The sequence below is a fragment of the Rhinopithecus bieti genome, unplaced genomic scaffold (assembly GCF_001698545.2).
Source record: "Rhinopithecus bieti isolate Rb0 unplaced genomic scaffold, ASM169854v2 scaffold_5022, whole genome shotgun sequence".
NCBI lineage: Eukaryota > Metazoa > Chordata > Mammalia > Primates > Cercopithecidae > Rhinopithecus > Rhinopithecus bieti.
This window is the reverse complement of record NW_016804965.1, coordinates 299421-321063: the sequence shown is the minus strand read 5'-3', so window position 1 is coordinate 321063 and position 21643 is coordinate 299421. Positions and strand designations below refer to the sequence as shown.

General features: G+C 41.0%; 2 long non-coding RNA genes across 7 annotated transcripts in view; one reads left to right on the top strand and one right to left on the bottom strand.

Moving 5' to 3' along the window:
* The window catches only part of LOC108528806 (uncharacterized), a 14829-nt gene extending 10344 nt beyond the window's left edge, over positions 1-4485 (top strand). Inside the window, exon 3 of the long non-coding RNA XR_001885310.1 lies at positions 4297-4485. This is a non-coding gene — a long non-coding RNA (uncharacterized LOC108528806). The remainder of the gene's footprint in view (positions 1-4296) is intronic.
* LOC108528805 (uncharacterized) overlaps positions 1-21643 on the bottom strand; it is a 31151-nt gene that overhangs the window by 8310 nt on the left and 1198 nt on the right. For 2 of the 6 annotated variants that reach the window (XR_001885305.1, XR_001885309.1), the window contains exons 2-4: positions 20175-20398; positions 18938-19022; positions 14202-14277 (exon numbers count right to left, since the gene is read on the bottom strand). This is a non-coding gene — a long non-coding RNA (uncharacterized LOC108528805). Of the gene's footprint in view, positions 1-14201; positions 14278-15173; positions 15412-18937; positions 19023-20174; positions 20399-21643 lie in introns of all 6 variants that reach the window. The other 4 variants (XR_001885306.1, XR_001885308.1, XR_001885304.1 and 1 more) reach the window with 4 other exon arrangements.

Sequence of the window (21643 nt, the reverse complement as noted above, 5' to 3'; positions counted from 1 at the left end):
TGTATTTATTTATTTATTTATATTTGCTTGGGTTTCTTTAACATTTTGAATGAATATATAGACCATAGAAACCCTTAAAACCCCATCTCTTTCCTGTTTACTTCTCTCTCATCACAAACTGCTCCTCCAACACTCCTACACGTTTTGCAAAGCCTTCTTCTAGTCCTAGCCCCTACATCTCCTGTCTCTACCTCCTTCTCACTTTCTCCTTATTCTATATCTTGCAATCTGCAAAGATTTCAAAGAAGAAATCTTTGGAAATGTTTGAAAAGAAGATTTCCAGTCTGGTGAGGCAAGAAGAGGCTTTCTGAAGAGTGAGAAAGGAGAAGAAATGAAGCCAGCAAAGTCAGGATTCTTCTAGAGGCCAGGAGTTGGGGAAAGGTTGGAAGGGTTCTCGCATTAATGTTTTTGTTCCTGTCACAGTGGACTAAAAAACCGGGGTGATCTTCTAAATAAGTCATGCATGCAAAGAGGTTTAGCAGAGAGCAAAGACCCTTGTACCTGGAAGTGGATGGCAGCCAAACGAAAGAAGGTTCTGATCAGTGGGTGAAAGGTATTGCCCAGAGACATTCACTGAGCTGCGGAGAATAGCCGAAGCAGCTTGTACAAGTTCTAGTGGTCTCTAGCACAGAGGAAAGGAGCCGCTAAAGTGCTAATGAGGCCTGGACATCATTGGAAGAAGGTATAGAGTGAGAAGAAAACAAGAGTCAGGACACACGCTTAGGGAGCAAGTGGAAAAAAAGAGTCAATGAAAGATTCTGATGAGAAACTGTCAGGGATGTGGACGAGGACCATGAGTGTGTGGTGCCCTGGAAATTAGGAAGCATTTTTTAAAGAGACAGTATCGAATGTTTCATAATGGTCAAGTTTGATAAGGAATGCAAAGTATCCATTGGGTTTGGCAATTGAGAAGTTACTGGTAGCCTTAACAAAAGCATCTTTAGTGGAATGGTGGGAGCAAAGGTAGATTGCTCATTGAGAGTGAAAGATGACAGACTCCAGACATGAGGACAAGTCTCCTGAGCAGCCTGTCTGAGGAGTGGCACACGACAATAGCTAGTGGAGTTTATCCCCTCCCTTCCTCCCTCCCTCCCTCTTTCTGTGTCTCCTTCCTTCTTTCTCTTCCTTTCTTCCTTCTCTCTCCATTCATAATTGGCAAGACATACACTTTTTTTTTATGAGATGGAGTCTTGCTCTGTTGCCCAGCCTGGAGTGCAGTGGCATGATCTCCACTCACTGCAACCTCCACCTCCCGGATTCAAGCAATTCTCCTGCCTCAGCCTCCCTAGTAGCTGGGATTACAGACACGTGCCACCACACCCGGCTAATTTCTTGTAGAAATGAAGTTTTGCCATGTTGGCCAGGCAATGTACTAATTTTTAGTAGAAATGGGATTTTGCCATGTTGGCCAGGCTGGTCTGAAACCCCTGACCTCAAGTGATTCTCCTGCCTTGGCTTCCCAAAGTGTTGGGATTACAGGTGTGAGCCACCACGCCCGGTGACATACACATTTTTTAAAGGCTGTTAAGTAGGATCTTGTGATGAAGAGTCTGAAAGTCCAGAATGGAAATGGCACAGATGGAGGCATTGACCTTGAATGAGAGAAGGAGGAAAGGAATATCTGTTCTTCTGAGGATGGAGGGAAGGGACTAAGGGAAAGGTGTACATAGGAAGGTTTTGTGAGAAAGCAGGAGGTGATCAGTCAGCAAGTTGAGGGAGTCTGTCTGTTAGCCTCCAACCTCCAAGTTCTCTGCAAGGAAGCTAGCAAGATCATCTTCTGAGAGCAAAATTAGGAGGCAAGGACAGGCTCAGGGAACATAGAGGTTTGGAATAATGGCAGTAGAGAGTGGGAGAGGGGGACAAAATAAATGGCACAGAGGGCTCATATGTGTGGGACCACATGTTTGTGACACCAAGTATGTTTAAAACTCATAATACATTTTTCCCCTGCTGCACCTGAATGAGGTGCAGTGATATTCATGTGAGATGTGCTCAGGGATGGCAGGTGGAGGTAGATGAGGTGTTCAGTAAGTATCTGCTTCCCCACTAGGCAGTGCAGCTTGGTGGTACAAAAATATGCAACTGTGACTTTCTAATGAGAAGAAATATTTCCATTTGATGAAATTAATATCAAGGATATGAAGGTCTTCTAAAATTGTTGATTTCAAGCTGAGTACAGTGACTCATGACTGTAATTCCAGCACTTTAGGAGACCAAGGCAGGAGGACTGCTTGAGCGCAGGAGTTCAAAACCAACCTGGGCAACACAGTGAGACCCTATCTCTATGAAAAATAAAAATAAAAAAATTAGCTGGGTGTAATGGCATGTGCCTGTAGTCGTGACTACTCAGGTGGGAGGCTCACTTGAGCCCAGGAGTTTGTGGTTACAGCGAACCATGATTGTGCCACTGCATTCCAACCTGGATGACAGAGTAAGACCCCCATCTCTAAATAAATAAATAAAAATAAAATATATAATTGTTGATTTCAAGTTTGGGAAGGTAAACAGCAAAATATCAGATGGTGCTACTTGGTTATTGGACCTGGGATTGTGACTGCCCTTATCCTGAGAACACAACAGAAGTAATTAACTTCCTCCCTGCTCTACCCAAGTCAAGGGAGACGAAAGAATTTCCAACATATCCAATCTTGGTTTTGTGGACAACCTTCAAAGGAAGTAATAGGACAGTAAATTTTGGGAACATGCTCAAGAAGTGTCTAGCACGTGAGATCATTTATTACAACAATTGCGTGAAAGCAGAAATACCTTTTTCTTAGAAAAGAGATCTGAATTCAGATAAGGCAGAGCAAGAATAAGAGAACAAGAGCCTGAATGAATCAGTTTGTCCTCTTTGCCTGGTAGAGAAAGTAAATCAATCCTCTTGCAGGTAGGCGTCAAAGCAGGAAAAGGATATGGGGAATATTGGAACTAATGTCCAAGGATATGTGGAGATGGTCGTGGATATGCTACTCCTTGAAATTGATGTTTGTGTAAGATATCAGAAACCCACATCTGAGCAAGAGTTTCTCTTGTGGGATTGATTTTGAGTTGAACTGGTAGCACAGCTCCCACGTGAGTGTGAGTGGGTGATGTAGTGCAGGCCTGTTAGGAACTGGGCTGCACAGCAAGAGGTGAGCAAGCAAAGTTTCATCTGTATTTACAGCCATTCACCATCACTTGCATTACTACCTGAGCTCCACCTCCGGTCAGATTAGCAGTGGCATTAGATTCTCACAGGAGCGCAAACCCTATTGTGAACCGTGCATGCGATGCCATCAGATCTTGGTTGGGTGCTCCTTATGAGAAGCTAATGCCTGATGATCAGAGGTGGAGCTGAAGCAGTGATGCTAGCACTGGGGAGTGGCTGCTTATTCAGACTAACATCAGCAGAGAGGTTTGACTGAACAGAGACCATAATAAATCAATTGCTTGCAGACTCATATCAAAACCCTATCAGTAGGTGGTAAGTGACAAACTGCATCTGGTGGCAGGCTTTAAGTACGAATCTGACATTTATTTTAGTTTGCATGTGGTCTATTATTTTATTTGCCACTTCCATCTGTGCCTCTTTCCTGCACTGAGCACTTGTCTCAGTCACAGTTTTGGTAAGTCCACAAGCTAGCCAAAATCAGAAAAAAAACCAAATGCCACTGGAGAGCCTCTTCGAAAGGGGGAAAGACTCAATGATGAGAAAGAAGGAGACTCTAAGACTGCAACAAAAGAAAGCTTCATTTAAAAGAAAATACTGAGTCCTACTTAAATTATGAGTTCATTGCAACAGGTGATTCACATTCTCCAAGCCCGCTTATATAGTATGTGGTGACCAGATATCCAATGAAGCCATGAAGCCTTCAAAACTGCTTTGCCATGTGTAGACCTGCACCCTGCCTTTGGATTTTTCAAAAGAAAAACAATGTGAACACGAAGAATAGAAGCAATTATTGAAGGCCAACACTTCATCAAATGTGTCTGCACTGACAGCATCATTCTTAGTGGCTAACCACATTTCTAAACCTAAGAATCCCATTACTATTGGTGAAGAGTTGATCCTGCCTGCTGCTAAGGAGTTAAGGACATTTGTTGTGAACTTTTAGGAGAGGCTGCGGTTCAAAAGGTGGCACATATTCCTCTTTTGGCTAGCACCATAACTAGGCAAATTGATGAAATAACAGAGGATATTGAAGCACAATTGTTAGAGAGGATTAATGAGTAACTGTGGTTCACAATCCAGGTTGACGAGTCTACCAATGCTGACAATAAGGCAACAATGCTTGTTTTGTGCGATATATTTTTCAGGAGGATGGGCATGAGAATGTGTTATGTGCACTTTTGTTGACAACCAACACCACAGCTACAGAACTATTCAAGCCTTTGAATGATCACATATCAGAAAAACTGAATTGGTCATTTTGTGTCAATATGTGCATGGACAGAGTTGCTACCATGACTGGATGGCTTTCGGGTTTCACTGCTTGGATCAAAGAGGTAGCTTCTGAATGTAAGTCTGTGGAGTGTATCATCTATAGAGAAATGCTGGTTAGCCAAAAAATGTTATCTGAACTTAACGTTTTGCAGAATGTGATTAAAATTATCAACCACATTAAAGTATATGCCCTTAACTCACATCTGTTTGCTCAGCTCTGTGAGGAGATGGACACAGAACACACATGTCTTCTCTTATACACAGAAGTGAGATAGCTTTCTAAAGGTAGATCACTGGCCAGAGTTTTAGAGTTACTAGAGCTGCACCAGGAATTTCTTTTAGAAAAACAGTCACCTCTGGCAGCACATTTCAGTGACACAGAATGGGTCACAAAATTTGCTTACTTGTGCAACATATTCAACCTGCTCAACAGACTCAATCTGGCACTTCAGGGGAGAATGACAACTGTGCTCAAGTAGGCAAATAAAGTGGCTGCTTCAAAGCCAAAATGGAATTATGTGAGTGACGAGTGAACATTGGAATTTCTGACATGTTTCAAGCATTAGCAAATATTTTGAAAGAGACCAAGCCAGGGCCTGCTGCATGATCACCTATCTTAGCTTTCAAAAGAGTTTAAGCATTACTTCCAACCCAAAAGACCCCCAAACTGGGAAGGAATGGGTCTGTGAACCATTTCTGAATAAGCCAGGTGGGTCAACTGGTTGAGATCACAAATGACAGTGACCTTAAAAGTATGTTTGAGACAACTTCAAATCACCATACCTTCTGGATTAAAGTCAAGGCAGAATATCCTGAGATTGCTACAAGTGCATCAAAAAGCTTGCTGCCATTTCCAACATCCTGTCTTTATGAAGCAGGGCTTTCTGCAGTGACAGCAACCAAAATGAGATTATGAAGTAATCTTCAGTAACACTTCAGGTGTCACTGCCCCCCATCACTCCCAGATAGAACCGTCTAGCTGGAAGAAAACAAGTCAGGGCTCCCACTGATTCTACATTATTGGGAGTTGTATAATTACCTAATCATATATTACAATGTAATAATAATAGACATAAAGTGCACAATAAATGCAATGTGCTTGAATCGTCCCAAAACCACCCCCCACTCCTGGTCCATGGAAAAATTGTCTTCCACGAAACTGGCCACTGATACCAAAAAGTTGGGGGCCACTGATGTAGTGCAAAGGGGAAGGAAATAGCTAACATTTGTTGAGCCCCTACTAAGTGCTAACAAATCACTTTTCCCCATTTGATTAACATTACATTGTGCCATAAATATGACTTCCTACATTTCATAGGGGAAAGAATCTGGGGCTCAGAGTAGTGTAAGAACTTGCCCAAGTTTACATGCACAGACCATCCTGTGCATCTCAGACATGGACCATGGAGACAGGCAGAGCAGGCCTGGGATCTGGCTCTGCCACTAACCAGCCCTGTGACTTGGGAAACCAGTGAAAAGTAGTATCCAGGATGGTCGGTTTATTCAATCACAGATGCTATTCCAGGCGTCACTGTCCTCAATCAGAGAACGTGTTTTGTAGATGTCGTTAAAGTCCATAATCAATTGCCCTTAAGTAAGGAAGGTTATTCTAGATAATCTGGGTGGGCCTGATTCAATCAGTTGAAAGGATTTGAAAGCAGAGTTAAGGCTTCCCTGAAGAAGAAAGTTCATCTGTGGACCAGCTTCCCTGAGTGCCTCAAATTCCAGCCTGCCTTTCTCAATGGCCTGCCCTATGGATTTTGGACTTCCCCAACCAACCGGACAATCACATAAACCTACACATAAAAATTCTGAATATCTCTTGCTGGTTTGGTTTCTCAGGTGGAACTCTGATACAGTGCCTCCCTCATGTGTGGTGAAGATTAATTGAAGTCATGGTATTACCAGATGGGAAGCATTTGACATGGTGCCAGGAACATTCAAACAGGTTTGAAACATGGTCGTTATTACTGTGAGGACTTGGCAAACACCGCGTTAAGCCTACATCTAGTCGGCTCTCAAGCCTGACGCTTTACCCAGCACAGACTTGGTCAATAGCTGTAGTTACCAGTTCTATCACCAATTCAATGGGACCTACCACAAACTCAGTGTGATCTTGAGCGGGCTACAAACTCGATGGGCCCTGGCTTCCTTCCTGCAAAGTGAGGGGATTGTGTACCAAATGATTTTTGTATAAACTTCCAGCTCTGATGTTGTCTGGGTCAGTTTTGACCTAATTGATCAGATTTTTATTAGGCCATGTCTACTTCCTCCAGCCACCAGACAAGATTTGTTCCATTACTGGTACATTCAGAGCTCCTCCTTCATAAATGGCCCTCTAACTACTGGGTGGTTTATGGCCCAAGAAAATGCAAACTGAGTTTAATATTAACTTGGGCAAAGCATTCATGTCAATTTAGTCAGTGGTTCTAGAGCTCCCACTCTGCCCCAGATGATGGGCCATACAATATATTTAAAAAAGCATTAAATCTGGTCCCTACCCTTAAGGAGCACAGGGAGACCTCCAAAAATCAGATCCTACTGTGAGGGAGTAGGTAATCAAGTCTAAGCACTATAAGAGTTGAGAGTAAGGAGGCAGTGAGATCATTCTGGGCTGAAATAATCAGAAAAGCTTAGCAGAAGAGACAGGAATTTAGATAGGTGAAATGTGTATGTAAGAGGTAAGAAGGAAGTTAAATCTTCCACTTTTCCTGTGCATCACACATCTCAAAATCCAATGGGTATGATTTTGGGAGCTCTTTACATTACTGCTTGCCTTTGCTGGCAAAGAATCAAGAAGCAAATGCAACAAGATTTCAGGCTTTCTCTCCTATTCTCCCTGACATCCTCATTAACCACCATTGCTCTGTGCAAAGATGAGCATGCACAGTAACTTCACTACATCACACACATTTATACACATGTATCTACAGATGCCCTGACAGTCCCATCATTTGTGCATTTGGGGACCCCCGTAGTAGAATAAGTTTCATTAAAGTGGGTGGGTCCTAATTCACGTTTCTCTTGTCTACTGCATATATCTTGCCTTCCACAAAGCAGGCCTTCAATAAATATTTAAGGAATAAATAAATGAAAGTATAATCACTCTCCAGACTATGGGAGACACAAAGGGAAAGTTTCCCTAACTGAAACTTTCAATGACATTAAAACCCTAATAATGGTGAGTCTTACACTTTGAAGATTCTTTGATTTTTAATGTCAGCCCAATCTAACTCCCTCCTCCCACTTAAAAAAAAATATTGCTTACATCCTACCATCAGGACTTCTTATTCAAAGAGCCATTGATAGAACCACAGCCAAAAACTTGCTGGAGCTGAACAACAACAACAACAGAAAAACAGTGGGTGTAGGTAGAAGAAAAGTTATGCTTGAATGACAAGCAAACACCAGAAGGATTAATTTTACAAGCTCACCTTTGTGATCAGATGAAAGCAGCCTGACTTTTTAAAGACAATATTTATTTTTATCAGTTTAATAAACAACTCTTAGCAACATTGATAGTCATCCTTCATGGACAAAACCAAAGAAGGCTTATTAACTTTAAATTGTTCACTAATCTTACTTCAGTTTGTTGCCTCTTTCATGATGATATTTTGCTAAATGAGTCTTAAAAAAAAAACTTGGTGATGTGTGTAAACAAGCCAGAAATTCTCAAGACTGTGGTCTAATGAAAGCAAATAAATAGAGTTTACAAAATAATTCAGAACACTGAAAGAGACAGTGTTTGGGATGTAAATATAGATTTCTACAAACAAGCAGCTAATAATCATAAGTCAACATTCATAAGGATCACTCTAAAGACTGGAAGTGGAAAAAATATCCTCTGGATTCAGAAGTCTCCTAGCCAATTGCAAAATAATTCTGTCCGTAGAATTCTAATTTGATGATTATTAACATTTATATTCCAACAAATTTCTGAAAACATGTATTGAGCACCAGCTACGTGCAATGGATAGTTCTCAAAACACTGCATTCAATCCATGCAACCAGTCATTACTTATTTACCAAGGATTGTACTATGAGTAGTATGGATAATGTAATGTACACATGCTGTTTTTGCCTGATCAGCCTCTATAAATTCCCCCTTCTTCTGTTAACAATGCCTGAATTTTCCTTTGGGCAGCCACTCTACTTTATTCCACATGCTGTGCTCAATACAACTCACCCTCCTAGCTCCAGGGGTCTTTAGGTCATCATGACCTGCTCAGTCATATTTTGGCCTCAGTGATTGATTTAGAGATGGGCAAAAATACAGATTGAAGTAGAGATGGATTTGGTTATATAAGCCAGGTCAATAAGATTAAATTCAATGGCAGGAGATGTTGCTCAAAAAACCTTTGACAAGAGAAGCTCTCCTCCTGTATCTTGCAAACTGTGAGGCTGTTTAGTAAGACCCTGGTTAGGAAGAGGGTGGACAGCAAGTATGACTTTGTGATGGTGCTGCATATCTTCCAGTTGCCCCAGGTCTACCCTCTCCTCCTCTCTCTCGGCTGACTACATAAACTCTTCTTCTTTGACTTCCAAATGGGCGTGCTGACAGAAAAATTGGGTTATTTATTTCCCTCTCTGTGGGGTCCCCTGGGGCTGGCTGTGTCTCACTACTGAAGGCTTCAGCTGTGTCAGGGGACTGTCTCCACACAGCTCTTGGTCTTCAGGTTCCAGCAGCCACTCTTGCTTTACTCCTTCAGGGTTAGCTACAACAGTGTCCCACTATTACTTAATCTGGTCCTTCAATATCCCTTGAATTTCCTAAGCCCTGCCCTCATCTTTGTAAGCAGTCTTCTTTTTAAAACCCAATTGGACAGAGCCATCTATTTCCTGCCAGAACCCCAACAGATACAACACCAGCATTTGTGTTCTGGATCTAGACATGCCTAAAGATAGTGACACTCTTGGACTCTTTTCAGTTACTCGAGTCAGTGAATGCCCTTTTTCCTTAAGCTGTTTGGTTTTTCTGTTGCTTACAACAGAGTCCTAATAGAGTCTGTTAGACTATCGAAATCACATAGACTCATACAAGACACTTTTTTAAAGCGAGAGGGCATTGTTATGGACTGAATTGGGTACTCCCTAAAATTCATATGTGGAAGTCCTAACCCCAAATACACTAGAATATGACTGTATTAGGAGACAGGATCTTTAAAGGGGTAAGTTAAAATGAGGCCTTATGGTGAGTCCTAATTCAATATAACTGGTGTCCTTACAAGGAGAGTTGATTTGGACACAGACATGTTCAGAGGGAAGACCATGTGAAAACAGGAAGAAGGTGGTTGTCTGTGAGCCAGGACAGAGACATTAGAAGAAATCAATCCTGCTGATCCCTTGATCTGAGACTTCCAGCCTCCAGAACTGTGAAAAAGTGAACTTCTATTGTTTAAGCCACCTGGTCTGTAGTACCTTTTTTTTTTTTTTTTTTGAGGCAGGGGCACAGCCCAGGCAGATTCATCCAGCCACCTATGGACTAGAACTGGGGGAGACACTTGTAGAGGCCAGCTGCTGCCTCCAGCTCTCTGAGCCAGCATGGGCTCCTAATTGTGGCTGATATCTCTCTCTCTACATTGGATCCACTTGCCTTGGCTACTCACTGGCCCATCTTCCATATTTCCCAGTCCAAAGTAACCAAAACTAGCTGACTTGGTTAACTACTGTAATTATCATTGGGCGAGACCTTTGCACAGGCCCATCTCATGGGTTTCTGGCCAGCAGTGCATAAGCTGCCTTTGGGCACTATGCCCACATCTGGTTCCACCAGTGGCTGCCATGTGTTGGGGACAGTTCCATGATGGTTCGGTGTGTAGAACATGATGGGGGTGCTCAGCTTCAGTGTGAAAGGGATGACAGACAGCTGGCATTTGACAAGTCCAACATTGGGTTCCCTGAGCTAGTGGCATTACTAATTACATGAAAACATCAATTCCAACACATCCTGCTCAGATTTGGCCTTAGTTTTTACTGTGCAGCCAATTGCTCATACCAGTCACTCACAAGGCCACTCTCTTGACCTCGAGTTTTATGAGATTCCCCAGAATCCTTACCCCAGCCACTTGGCTGGCTTGAGTTAGTTTGATGTGAGTTGATGTTACTTTGAAACAGAAAAGCCTTGATTAAAATAGTTTCCAAAGGAAACCGCAATTTGGTCCAGGAAAGAGGGATCTGTTTATGAGTAAACATGAGTGTTACAGATTATTTACAGATTATTCCTGACAATGCCATCAACTGTATGACTGTGCAAGTAGTCAATTCTTCATCTAAATGAAATGGAAGGAATAATGAACAGTCAGTGTTTCCCACATCCCAGGAAGGCTGCCAGCGAGTCTGAAGAAGGTATCTCATGAGGTCTTCCACTCCCTTCTCAGGCAGGAATTCTTGTCTTCTAGTTCCTCGATCCCGAAAAGGAAAATTATTTCAAGTTTCCTGAATTGATCAATTGATTAATTGATTCTTTTTACTGCTCCATTGACTTTGCTTTCTTTACTTTCTTTTTTCTTTACTCACTTCCTGACACTTCAGAAGACAGAGGCGTCTCTTGGTACAGGATTTAAGTGGGTGCAGGATTTCAGTTTCATGATCTGTGGCACAGATACGACGGTTTAATTCATTTCTGTGTTTGGTCATTTCCCTTTTTGGGGAGGTTGTGGGTAGTACATGGTGTTGGCCTGGGCTGGAACATGAGCTTGTAGGGTATTTAGGCTTTCAGGCCTGCTCTGCTGCCCAGTGACCCATCCAGCAGAATGTTTGTTCAGTGGGATTTCACAAGTACCACAGAACAGTAACTGCTTCCCCTTTTGGCACAGGATGTTGATTTTTGTTAACCTATCTCTGTTCCACCCTTATATGTTTAGTGGGGGTGCTGTTCAGCAAATATTCACTCTGTCTCCTTTCCTCACCTATATTAGGAGTATCATAATCTCTCCATTGATGTTGGGGCTGGTCATGGAGTTGTTCTGGGCAATGAATGTGAGCAGAGGCTTTGAATGTGTCTGCACCCTTTGCCTTGACTTCTCAGTCTTTTGTGTTCCTTCCTACTCTACCAGTAAGAAGAGCTTGCCCCAGTTAGCCGCTGTTTCTCCAATGTAGGTCTCAAAATGAGAGACTCATGGGACAGACCTGAGCCTCACCCAAAGCACAGAGCAGGGCTGCTGTAGCTGACCAGCCAACCTGTGGGCAAGAAGTAAATGTTTTTGTACTGCAAACCACTGAGTTTTTTTTTTTTTTTTTTTTTTTTTTTTTTTTTTTTTGAGACGAGGTCTCACTCTGCACTGCCCAGGCTGTATTGCAATGGTGCTATCAGAGCTCACTGCAGCCTTGACCACCTGGGATCAAACGATCCTCCCACCTCAGTCTTCCAAGTAGCTGGGACTACAAGCATGTGCCACCCACGCCCAGCTAAACCTAGAAATTGTGTTACACAACATTATCACAACAAAAGCTGATTAATTCTGCTGGTAAAGTTTCCCAAGGAAGGGAGGAATAGTTCTATTTGGGATTTAAAAGTGAGGAAGTAGGTAGGAAAGAAAGTTGAAGGACTTTTTTGGATAAGGAGGCACTCTATATTCAAAATCAGATTAGAGTATTCCAAACACCACACCCCTGAGAGATGCTACAAATGTTTCCAAATGACTAGAGTTCAATAAAGTATTCTTTATGCAGTATTTTGTATCAAACTTTAATAATTAGTGATACTACTAAAACTCAGGCAATGATATGCAGAAAATGGAATCTGGACCCCTTCCTTACACTATATAAAAAATTAACTCAAGATGGATTAAAAACTTAAAAACTACAAAAAAAAAAAAAAAAACACACACACACACACAGAAGAAAATCTAGGCAATACCATTCAGGACATAGACACAGGCAAAGATTTTATGATGAAAATGCCAAAAGCAATTACATCAAAGGTGAAAAAATGGACAAATCGGATCTGATTAAACCAAAGAGCTTCTGCACAGCAAAAGAAACTATCAGAGTGAACAGACAACCCACAGAGTGGGAGAAAATTTTTGCAATCTTTCCATCTGACAAAGATCTAATATCCAGGATCTACAAGAAACTTAAACAAATTTACAAGAAAAAACAACCCCATTAAAAAGTGGGCAAAGGACATGAACAGTCACTTCTCAAAAGAAGACATACATATGGCCAAAAAAAAATGTGAAAAAAAAGCTCAACATCTCTGATCATTAAATGCAGATCAAACCCACAATGAGATACCATCTCATGACAGTCACAATGGAGATTATTAAAAATTCAAGAAACAATAGATGCTGGCATGGTTACAGAGAAAAAGGAATGTTTTTACAGTGTTGGTGGGGATGTAAATTATAGTTCAACCATTGTGGATGACAGTGTGGTGATTCCTCAAAGACCTAGAGGCAGAAATACCATTTGACCCAGCAATCCCATTACTGGGTATCTTCCCAAAGGAACATAAGTTATTCTTTTATAAAGATATGCATACATATGTTCCTTGTGGCACTATTCACAATAGCAAAGACATGGAATCAACCTAGATGCCCATCAGTGATAGTCTGGATAAAGAAAATGTGGTACATATATACCATGGAATACTATGCAGCCATAAAAAGAAACAAGATCATGTCCTTTGCAGGCACATGGATGGAGTTGGAAGCCATTATCCTCAGCAAAGTAACACAGGAACAGAAAATTAAACACTGCATGTTCTCATTTATAAGTGGGAGCTGAATGATGAAAACACATGGACACATGGCAGGGAACAACACACACTGGGGCCTGTTGATGGGGGGTGAGGGGGAGGGAAAGCATCAGGCAGAATAGCTAATGGATGTTGGGCTTAATACCTGGGTGATGGGATGATCTGTGCAGCAAACCACCACAGCACATGTTTACCTATGTAGCAAACCTGGACATCTTGCACGTGTACCCCTGAACTTAAAAGTTGAAGGAAAAAAAACCCAGGCAATAATATAGTCCCAGACAAGATTCTATAATAAATAAATACTGGGCCAGTCATGGCGGCTCATGTCTGTAATCCCAGCACTTTGGGAGGCCCAGGCGGGTGGATCACAAGGTCAGGAGTTCAAGACCAACCTGGCCAACATAGTGAGACCCCCATCTCTACTAAAAATACAAAAAATTAGCCAGGCGTGGTGGTGTGTGCCTGTATTCCTAGCTACTCAGGAGGTTGAGACAGAAGAATAGCTTGAACCTGGGAGGCAGAGGTTTCAGTGAGCCAAGATTACACCATTGGACTCCAGCCTGGGGGGACAGTGCAAGACTTCATCTCAAAACAAAACAAAACAAAAAACAACAACAACAACCACACACACAAAAAAGCAAGAAATAGCTTGGGAATCAGCTAGAGATATAGAATCCTAATAAATGTTAGAATCTTATGTTCTAGAATGACCTAAGATCATTTTTATGCAGAATACACAAGTATTAAGGGCACATTTTCAACTGTGTTTTTATTATAAATACCTTGAAGATAATTGTTAAAACAGACATCTGAGTCAAAAATTAACTTTTATATTTATAGAGCAAGATTGAAAAGTTACTTGTTCATTTTTTGAGCCAGAAGTTTGCACCTGTTAAGATGAATATAGATAGAATTAAAATCCTTATCATAACAGAGTTATTAGAGTCTGCCAATAATGGATTAACCAATAATAACATTGATATTTATTTCACTCCGATACAAACTATATATTTAATTTCACGTTAAGCAACATATGATGCAACAAAATACCAACATAACAAAATAATTCAGACTTACCCATGGAGTTTGTTTTCACAGGAGCTGATCTACGTTCAGTGACTGCAAACCACGTGAGCAAGTTTCACTTGTGTTTCTAAGAGACATGTTTTTAAATAACATTTATTTTTTTTTTTCCTGGCATTAACTGGGGACAATCTTGCCACAATTTTACTTTACAAAACTACAAGGAAGGAATACTCAATTTGATGTTCATGTAAAATATAATTACCCACTTTTCTTCCTTTACAACATGTACTCCAGAGACAGGATGCCAAGCCAGAGGCACATAACGCACTGCCTGTCATTAATAACAAGTACATGCTTTTGAAATGATTTCACAGTAACGCTTATTCAAAATATCCTTTATTTGCTTTTCTGACTATTTTATGAACATTATAGCCCCTCAACAAGTATTGCCTGTTTCAAAGCAATGATATAAATAGGAATTTATTGAATTAAAAAGTTCACTAGGTACAATTATAAATAAGTATTATAAATTTTAACATGTACAAAGTGTCATCTCTGCCCATGACTCTCAAGGTGGTCATGCTGGCAGGCTCATTGTGTTTGTCAGGATTGCAGAGAGCTGGGAGAAGCGGTTCTCCACCTTGCCCTAAAGAACTATCACTAGGCCGGGCGCGGTGGCTCAAGCCTGTAATCCCAGCACTTTGGGAGGCCGAGACAGGCGGATCACGAGGTCAGGAGATCGAGACCATCCTGGCTAACACCGTGAAACCCCGTCTCTACTAAAACTACAAAAAACTAGCCGGGCGAGGTGGCAGCGCCTGTAGTCCCAGCTACCCGGGAGGCTGAGGCAGGAGAATGGCGTGAACCCGGGAGGCGGAGCTTGCAGTGAGCTGAGATCCGGCCACAGCACTTCAGCCTGGGTGACAGAGCGAGACTCCGTCTCAAAAAAAAAAAAAAAAAAAAAGAAGTATCACTAATCCTTCGAGGCTCTTCTCAAAGACCACATGCTAAATGAAGTCTTACTTGTGTTTCCCAAGATGACCTCTTCCTTCTTTAAATCCACAGAGCATCTATTTTTTCTCTATAATAAAGCTAATAATAGTAAAAAATGACACTGCTTTGTCATTGAGAGCTTCCACTATGCTTCAACCATGCTAAAGTCTACAGTCGGTGTCTCCTTTCTTCTTTGCAGCACTCCTTCAAGGAAGGTATCGTTCTTTCCTCTTTATAGATGAAAAAATTGGGCAAGGATTGGAATTTCCTGGAAAACAGGGAAACGCTGTTTTCACACTTGATTTGCAGCTGAGTTGTGTGTGACTTTTGTCTCCCTGCTCTGGGGGGTAGTTCTTCCAGCAGGTACTACTGTGACCCTTTCTATCCCATGGGAGTGTTTTGCATACTAAGTAGTCAACAAAAATAAATACTGTATTTCTTTCTTTTCCTTTTTCTTTTTTTTTTTATTTTGAGACAGTGTTTGGCTCTGTTGCTCAGGCTGGAGTGCAGTGGGGCAATCATAGCTCATTGTAACCTCAAACTCCTGGGCTCAAGTGATCCCCCTTACCTCAGTCTCCCGACTAGCTAGGACTACAGGTGCATGCCACCACGCTCAGGTAATTTTTAAAAATTTTTGTAAAGATGCAGTCTCTCTCTGTTGTCTGGGCTGATCTCCAATTCCAGGCCTTGGCCACCCACAGCGCTGGGATTACAGGCCTGGCTCTGGTGTCTGGCCAATACTGTATTCCATATAGTCCAAACAGCAGTCCCTTTTTCTACATTTAAGCGTCTCTTAAATTGGAACATGTGTTCAATTGATGCCTTGATTTACATGGTAGTCTTTTCTTATTTTCTTTTCCTAAAAAGCTGTTATTAGCTCTTAGTTATCTCCTAACCAATTTAATCTTAGAATCAAGGAGTAGTTATGGAAATAAACTGGGTAGAACTCACCCTAAACTGCTCAGAGAAAAGATCAAGGTAGATTTCTTTAGGTTTTTTAATGCTATAAGAGTATTAAGCACAGGGGGAATTCAGAGGATAATCCATCTGAAAATAAAAGGGAAGGTGATCAGAGGTGACTTAGTAAAAATGAAAAGTCAGTGGTTTCAAGGGAACATACAGATGACACCAAGATCTCATGAGGAGAGGACACTTCCAAACACTTGCTTTCCTGTGATTCCAACATCAAGGTAAGCCAGAAACACAGCTGGAGGGTAACTGGAGGGATTCTGAGTCCATCTGACCCTGAACTACACATACTCCATTCCCCGATATCCTGGCAACAGCATTATAGTGAGAAAGATCACATTAAAATGCTGCAAACAGTCTTTGAGGCAAGGACATGGGTAGTCTGTCTTCTAGCTGTAGCTTGAGGAAATCCTGGGAGAATTTGGTAGTGACGCCGTGAAGGGAAATGATTAAGTATAAAATGATTAACAAGTCTGTGTTCTTTTATCTCCTCCTTGTCTTGTTTCAGACATCAGTCTTATGGCTTGAGAGGAAATGCAGTAGATTATTATTGTTTTTTCCATTAGCTTAGCTTGGAAGAGAAGAGAGAACTTTAAGTAGCTGTGTTGGGGAGAGGGGCTTGGGGTTCAGGGAGGTTTCTTGTTTTTATGAATAGAAAAGACTTGAGAATGTTTTATGCTGAGAAGGGAGAGCCAGAAGAGAGAGAGAGAGAGAGAGAGAGAGAGAGAGAGAGAGAGAGAGAGAGACTGTGGTAGAAATTAGTTAAAGGGAATAATTGAAGGAGCAAATTCTCAAAAGTAGCAGTATTAAATGGGGGCTCAGGTCACATAGAGAAGTATTAGCCTTGGTCTGAAAGAGAATTCCTTTCCACTGAGCTGCAGGAAGGTGTTAAGAGTGGGCATAGATGTAGATGTATTTAGAGTAGGGTAGGTTTGGAATTGAAAATGGGAATAGTTAATGGTTTCCGAGTTTTTCGCAGAGGAAATGAGGCTCACTGCTAAGAATGAGAAGCACACAAATGAAAGGCTTCCAGAGATTGGTGAGAGTTTGCAATGACTGTGCAGTGGACAGTGAGAGAACTGCCCTGTGCTGAGGGCATAATTGAGGTTGGAGACTGTCTTGGTCCATTTATGCTACTATAGAAAAGGACCACAGGCTGGGTCATTTATATATAACAGGATTGTGTTTCTCACAGTGCTGGAGGCTGGGAAGTCTAAGACCAAGGCACCGGCCTTGGTGAACACTGCTTTCTGCTTCCAAGGTAGTGCCTTATAGCCACATCCTCTGGAAGAGTCAAATGCTGTGTCCTCACATGACAGAAAAGCAAAAGAGTAAAAGTGCCTCAGCTAGTTTCCTCCAGCCCTTTTATAAGGCACTAATCCATTCATGAGTGATACGGTTTGGCTGTGTCCCCACTCAAATTTCATCTTGAATTGTAATCCTAATAATCCCCACATGTTGTGGGAGGAATCCAGTGGGAAGTGATGGGATTATGGAGGTGGTTTCCCTCATGCTGTTCTTGTGATAATGAGTGAGTCTCACGAGATCTGATGGTTTTATAAGCGTCCAGCATTTCCATTTCCCTTGCTTGCACTCGCTCCACTCTGCCACACTGGGAAGAAGGTGCCTGCTTCTCCTTTGCCTTCTGCCGCAACTGTAAGTTTCCTGAGGCCTCCCCAGCAATGCGGAACCGTGAATCAATTAAACCTCTTTCTTTATAAATTACCCAGTCCCGGGTATTTCTTCAGAGCAGCGTGAGGAGGAACTAATACAATGAGTGATTTAGTCACTCTGCAAAAGGACCCACCTCTCAATACCACCACAATGAAGATTAAGTTTCAACATGTGAATTTTGTAGAACTTTCAGACCACAGCAGAGACCACTTGTACTAGGCGTGGTCTTTATGGCATTATGTGTTTCTGCGATTGTGACTATTTGGGGGTAAAGAAAAAGGAGAAGAGACAGATTTCTACCATAGGTGGAGAAAGTAGAAAAGTTTTCTGGACAGGGACTCACTGGGAAAGCTAAACCAGTATTAGCTGCAATCTTTGGGAATGTAGGTCTTCACAGTGTGTCTCATGTTTGGTTTAAAGCACTTCCAAAATATCAGACAGTTATGTCTGAATGGAATCACACAAATGTATCACAAAGTCAAATATAACTTTTTTTTTTTTTTTTTAGTTTCTAAAATGTGTGGGTTCTTGGTCCTATATATAACTTTCTGTTCTTCAGAGAAGAGCCACATAGAAAGGGCAGGCACTGGTCTTAAAGGGATCACCTTATAGGATCTAAACCAATACATCCCTTACACTTTACTTACAATACAGCATAAAATGCCTCTGCTAATTACTTGAGCATTGTATTTCTTGGATCTATGATCACTTATTATTTTAACCTTTCAAAGCCAATACTTTTAGAGCATTCAACTCAAACTACTTTTATTGGCCTGGAAATGTTTTATTGCAGTTTGGCTGACATTTTCTTTTAATAATGTCATTAACACTCCTTAAAAATGAATTCTGTTGGGGTATATAGTACTACTTTTGTTTTAAGAAAATGTTATGATTTTGTGTGTACATGAGCTGGGTCCCGTAGCTACAAACATTAGCAGTATGTTTCTGATTCAACAGAAAGATCTTTCTGATTCTATAGGCACACTTTCATTTCTATTAAGCATAAGTATTTGGTTGGTAAAAATTCCTGAATTTAGATGTACTTTTTCAGGATTACATTGAATTCTCAACATCTTTTAAGAGACAGTCCAACTTCAGAGTCACTAGGCTTAATTAAAATCTCTAGTGCTTAGTCTGTTTATATTCCTTACCTACTTTGTAGATTTAGCTCTGGTAACTGTTGTTACGCTGACACTGGTTTCCAGTGGGTCACTGAAATCAAATTAATGCAGGCATCTGAAAAGTCAGACATCAATTGTGTTCATTTTCATTTTCCTTATTTTAAAAGGTACAAAATAAGGAAAAGTGATTCTATTTAACCTTGAAGAATCCTGAATGGATAGACATAGACTACGAGCATTGTAGTGGAAAAATAAAAATTATTTGTAGAAAACATCCTAAAAAACAAAAACCAAAAGCAAAGTAAGAACAAAATTCCTTTCTATACCAATTCTTTTCTGAATATGTAAAGACTCAAGGTCCAAACTCCATTTCCTAGGCCTTTGGAAATGCCTTTAGAGTGTACTCAATACTGTACATTCTGTACTACTATCAAGAGCACTCTATACTGTACATTCAATTTCTTTGTCCAAGTGCAGTAGCTCTCAAAGTCTAGTGTCTACCATCAGACCTAAGAACCTGCTAAAAATGTCAAGGCTTGAGACTCACTCTAGATATCCAAAACCAGAAACTTGATGGGTGAGGCCTGCAATTTGTGTTTTAACAAGTCCTCAGCTGGGCATGGTGGCTCACTCTTGTAATCCCAGCACTTTGGGAGGCTGAGGCAGGTGGATCACGAGGTCAGGAGTTCAAGACCAGCCTGGCCAAAATGGTGAAACTCTGTCTCTACTAAAATTACAAAAAATTAGCTGGGCATGGTGGCAATGGAGGGGGTGGGTGCCTGTAATCCCAGCTACTAGGGAGGCTGAGGCAGAAAATTGCTTGAACCCGGGAGATGGAGGTGGCAGTGAGCTGACATTGTGCCACTGCACTCCAGCATAGGCGACAGAGTGAGACTCCATCTCAGAAAACAAAACAAACAAACAACAACAAAAAAACCCCAAAACAAGTCCTCCAGGCACTCCGTTGGTTTGCTCTAAAGTTTGGGAACTTCTGGCCTAGAGCATTGTTCTCAAGTATTTGTGTACACCTACACCACAAGCTCCTGGAGGAGCTTGACTTAACACGAGTCTCTCACTCAGTCCCTGAGATTTGGAGGCAGTAAATGCAGGAAGCTGTGTAGGAATCTGCATATATATATATATATTCTGTAGAACACAATTTGAGAAATTCTGCCTTGAAGTGGAATTTAAATGTTGACAAAATTAGCATTTCCCCCCACAAAATCCTTCTCCATAACTGAGCAAAAACCTTTGAACTCTGACTTACAAATATCTATAACTTTCACTCAGCCTGCAGAATGCCTGCTTCTGAAGAGGTGTGCAGGCTTCCCTCATCATTGCCGTGGGGGCCTGGAGCCTCTGTGTGCTCCAGATGTGAGGCTTTGCCTGACTCTGCTACAGGTGTGCACCTGTTTCATCACAGGGACGTATGCTCAAGGGATGCAGCATAATCCACACCTCCACAGACTGTACAGCATTGAGTATGCTCGGCTAAGACAAAACACAAGGAAAGATGTCATCTTTATTTGCCCTGAGATGATAGTTGGGGGAAGACTGTTAGAGCAAAGAGGCCTTGATCCCTGCATATCCTGCCAGGGAAATACCCTCTTCTAAGCAAGGTGACCTTTCAAGCAAGTTTTGAGAATTACTGATTTAGAATGTAAGGTATGCATAAATATATCTAACTGTGATTTGGGATCAGACACACACTGCATTTCTTCTTTCCATTGAACCTTTTATAGATCAGAGGCGAAAAAAGAGATTTTTTTTAATGTAGAAAGGTGAAGTTTGTGATGGCAAAAAAGGGTATTAATTGTGATTTTATTAAATCAGTCATGTGTTTTCTTCAAGGTATTGGGACCAAATTAATGCATTCATAACATTACTTTGTTTTCATTGTATTTGTTTTTATTGTCATCTGACATTTAAGACAATTAATACTGTATTTCTACTTATGTTAATAATAAAAAAAACTTTAAATAATTTTATTCCAGTAAAATGTGTGAATTAATTTAAAGGAAAAATGTTAAGTAAATATTAGTGCAGATGGCAATATTTTGAAGATGCCACATGAATAATCAAAGTGTGGGAAATGCACATTATTTTCATGAGTTCAGCACAATCCATTTTAACACTTTTCCAGTGTTGAGCTTTATATTTGTTTTCTGTTGTAAACAGTGCTTCAGAAAAACCTCTTGTAGCTAAATATTTCTCATATCCATAATGGTTCTCTTAGGAGAATTCACAGATGTGGAATAGTTGAATGGAAGGGCAATAATTATATTATTTTAAAGTTTAAAATTGGTGTCCATTAACCATTTCCCTAAGTTTTTATGAAGACATTTAGGAAGTCAGTAAAGCAGCATTTATGACCTATGGGAATACTTTCTTCCTTGTTACTCAAAGCGTTGCTTAAGGCAGTGGCCTTCAAGTGTGTTCTGGGACCAAATGGCAATTTCTCCCCAACCAGCCAAGGCGTGTGGTGGGGAAAAGGCTTGGTGGAAGATCTGGTTTGTAGTTAATGTTAAGTAACCTTTCCACTTAATTAGCTTTGTGATATCGTGCAAGACACAACTTCTCTAAGCTGTAATTTTCTCATCCATAAAATTATACTAAAAATAATACTGTTTATCTCACCAAGTTGTGAAGATTAAATAGAGTGATATATGTGAAAATAGCTTGTAAATGAAGCATGATGTAAAATGTTATCAGTATTATAAAAGCCCAATATATGTT